Genomic DNA, 4,475 nt, shown 5'->3' on the forward strand with positions numbered 1-4,475 from the left:
CAGTCTCCGTTTGTCACCTAGCACGGTAGCCGACACTGCAATTCAAACGACTCACCACAAGTGAGTTCATACACCTTGAATCAACCTTTGAAATGATTTTAAATGTTTTATAACACTTTATGGGGGGGAATACAAGTCTAATACTTATAAGTTATTGCTTCAATCACATGTGATTGTGTTTAATCACATGTGATTAATAACTAGGAAAAACAACAATTTTCATCACTGTTCAAACTGTTTTTCAACTGCTTTACTATTGAAATGTTTTACAAACTGTTTTACTATCCAAACTTATTTATAGATTGTGATTCAAACAAATGCTCCTTATACTTAAACTGTTTTATCAACTTATGCCTTCAAAATGATTTATAGATCGACATCAAGTCAATCTTCTCTTGAAATTATATTATGCTTCAAAATGTTTTATGAAAACTTATTTATGCTTTTATATATCCAATTGCATGCCCATATATGTATAGGTATATAAATAATGTTCAAAAGGCTTAGGAATGCCATCCGCCCTATTTCCTTTTCCTCGATTTGGATGTGGTCTGGTGGGATTTCGGGTGACCCTCCGAAGGTCATTTCCATATTACTTATATATCATATATACATGTATAGACATAAAAGTACTTCCATAGTCATACTCATCAGTACCTCATTAGCTGGTTACCATCGGGGTAACGCAGGATCAATACATATACAGATATACTAGAAACAATACATATACAGATATACTAGAAACAATACATATACAGATATACTAGAAACAATACATATACATATATACTAGAAACAATGCATATACAGATATACTAGAAACAATACATATACAGATATACTAGAAACAATACATATACAGATATACTAGAAACAATACATATACAGAGATACGAGAAACAATACATATACAGATATACGAGAAACAATACATATACAGATATACAAGAAACAATACATATACAGATATACGAGAAACATTACATATACATGAATACTTAACAATTGTGATCCACTGTATCGGGCATGCCTTAAGTGTCATGGCCCGAGTTGTAGCCAGAATTCTCCTGGAGGGGGAGCGTGAGTTTGCGTATAGATCTATACTGGATTGACTATCCTACACCTTGCTGCTAGCTACAGCCGGACCTGCAGGTCTGCGGGTGCCAAACGTCATTATTTTATTACGACCATTCATTATGTCGTTGTTACCAGTCGATAGCATGGTGCAATTTATCACAATATACCTTAATATAAAACCGGTTTAAGGTAGTAATAATTAGTACTGCAGTAGTCTTAATATACAAAGCTACAGTACTACAATGATTTACCCATTACATATTTTAGTGATAACCTCACTTAAGCATAAATGTACATACTATATTTTATCTAATGATAGTTACACTTGGGGAATCACATACTTTTACAATGAGCAAGTATACAAAATATCAAAGCCTTGGTAGAAGGTTACTTTTATAGAAAATATAGGATTTTCTGAGGGATTCAAACTTTTACAAACACTTTCAAACATTTGCTTACATTTTTACAAACTTATACATTGAGTCAGATTCAAACGTTTTTACAAGAAACACTGACACTAAAATACTTATGAACTCACCAGCTTAATGCTGATAAACTCCTTCAAAATAACTTGTATTCTCAGGTCATCAATAGACAGGTACAGAGGCCAGCTTTTGAGAAGATGGAGTGCATTCAAGACTCATCTCATATTATTTTGTGTTTCATTATTTTGGTGTCTATAACTGTACAGAACACACTTGTATTAGAATTATTTATTTAATGCAATGGATGATGTTGTTTGCTTATTTACATTTACGGTGTTGTGATACTATACATGACGTCCTCCGCCCCAGAACGTTTCCGCCGTTCTTGGTTTTGGGGTGTGACAGATTGGTATCAGAGCATTGTTTATAGTGAATCAAGTATATCAACCCATAAAAGATATACTAATCTATAAACCCAAAAGGGACTAAAACACTTTGACCAAGAGTCTATACTTTAAATAATAAAATATTTAATTAAGTATACTAGTCTGTATTCATACTAAAATAAGTGTCACAATGACAAGAACAAAAGTATTACGATTGTTGAATATCACAAGTGAGCTCGGGGATGTATGGTTAGTCCGGGGAATGGCATAGCTGATCAACTATGCTGGTCCTAGGAGTGATTAGCATATGCCCTAGAATGGTTGTGATATGTCAACAAGTCTAAAAACTTACCAACAATACCACAAGAAGATCAGTAGAACTTAAACTTAAAATACTATAGGAGTATTTTGTGCTATTAGTTACACGTATACTATATTCTTATACCTCTCTTCTCGCGTAGATCTAAATGGCTGGATTCCATCATGGCGACCCGTACTTTCCCAATGAAGGCAATGCCGACTGGATCGATGAAGAGCCCGAAGATGAGCATCCAATCCCTTTGGATGATAACCTCGCAGAAGGATTTTCGGATGGATCCGACTCTGAGCCTGAAGTCAACAACCTACCGCTCGTAGGTCAAGCCCCGAACAACAACCCTCGACCAGCGTTTCTAGGTCCTACACCCATGTGGGCAAACAATCTGAATCGCTGGAGTGATGACCAGGGTCAGCCCTTACCATACTTTGGGGACCGAACCTTTTACAACATCATTGATGGTGGCTCTGCTGACAGAGCTCTGCCGGTAATCATCCGCAGAATAGCTCGTAATGTCGAGCAAGGTCGAGCAGCCATCGACCGGGTCATGGAGGTTGATGCCAACTCAGGTGTCAACACCGTCCGCATTCGCCGTCTTGAAGAAGACATGGAACGGACCCGGAGAACCAACGAAACTCTGCAGCAACAGCTGCCTGCCTCCCGTGCTGAAGTCTTAGAACTTCGAGCTCGCCAGAGAACTCAGGATCGACACCTTCAAGAGGTGTTTCGCCAAATGTCCGACCTCAGGGATCGCCCGAGGAATTCCCATCGCCATTAGATGATGTCTAGTACATCTCTGTCTTTTGATTTAGGGATAGCCTTGAACTTATGTGCTCTAAGTAGCACTTGTCTGTAAAATATTCCTAACTTTCGATACTCTAATTAGGAATCTAGGACTGTCAGTCTTGTCCTTAGGGTATGATGTAAGACCTACTGTTAGGTCGATTTTTCTTGAACTTATTACATCAGTAATACCCGTACTATTGAAATCTATCTAATTTGTGGGAAAAATTTATACACTTGTGTATTCCTACTAATATTTCTTACTATGATTTCAAACACTCATTCAACTGTTGGGCTATGATTATTTAGTCCATGGGTCACTCTCACGTTGCTTACAGATTGATTCTTAACATCCTTCTTGTCTTTATAAACTTATAGCTGAAGGATGCATCCTCGCAAATCTCCCCGGAATAGGAATAATCCTGTACCTCCACCGCCTCCACCCCCTGCGGTCATCGATACTGCAGCTCTGAATGCTGCCGTAGCTGCAGCAGTGGCAACTGCCATGGCTCAGTATCACTCGTCTGATGCTAGCAGAGGTGGAACCCCTGTTGGATCTATCCCAGTTGAAATCCCTGTGCGCTCGAGGGAGTGCTCTTACAAGGATTTCACGAACTGCAAGCCGAAGCCTTTCTATGGCACCGGCGGAGTCATTGCTCTCTCGCAATAGTTCAAGAAGACTGAATCAGTCTTCAAAATCTGCTCATGCCCTGCTACGTGCAAAGTGAAATATGCCGCATGCACCTTTGAGGGTAAAGCCCTAACATGGTGGAACGGCCACGTCAAAGCCCTAACTCTCGTCGTGGCTAACGACATGGGCTGGGAAACAATGAAGGACCTCATGACAGAGGAATACTGCCCTAGGGGCGAAGTCCAGAAGTTGGAACATGAACTCTGGAATCTGACCATGAAGGGCACCGATGTGATCGCTTACACTGCCCGTTTTAGCGAACTGGTGGCCCTATGCCCCAATATGGTTCCCACTGAGGGGAAAAAGATTAAACGGTATGTATGGGGGCTAATGCCTCCGTACCAGGGGAATGTTTTAGCATCCAACCCCGCTACGTTCGACAGTGCCAAGCGATTGACACAAAGACTTATTGACCATGGAGTCAAGACTCCTGCATCCACAACCAACCAAACCATCCCAGAACCCTCAAAACCCGCTGGCAACAAGCGGAAGTTCTGGGATGAGAAGAAGAAGCAGCGTGCTTCAAAGAAACAGCAAATCGTAGCAGTACATGCTGCGGTATCCCCTACTGCTGTTACTGCTCTGGGGAAGCAGTATTCTGGAAGTTTGCCGAAGTGCAACAAATGCAACTTCCACCACAACGGCGCCTGCCGTGAAATGCAGTGTAACAACTGCCACAGAAAAGGGCACACCGTCCGATTCTGTAAGTTCCCGGCGCAACCGATCTCCCAAGTTCCTGGCTCAGGCGCGAGCCCAACTTGCTATGGATGTGGTGAAACATGCCACTTTAAAAGGGA

This window comes from Lactuca sativa, chromosome 4 (genome assembly GCF_002870075.4).
Source record: "Lactuca sativa cultivar Salinas chromosome 4, Lsat_Salinas_v11, whole genome shotgun sequence".
NCBI classification, from domain to species: domain Eukaryota; kingdom Viridiplantae; phylum Streptophyta; class Magnoliopsida; order Asterales; family Asteraceae; genus Lactuca; species Lactuca sativa.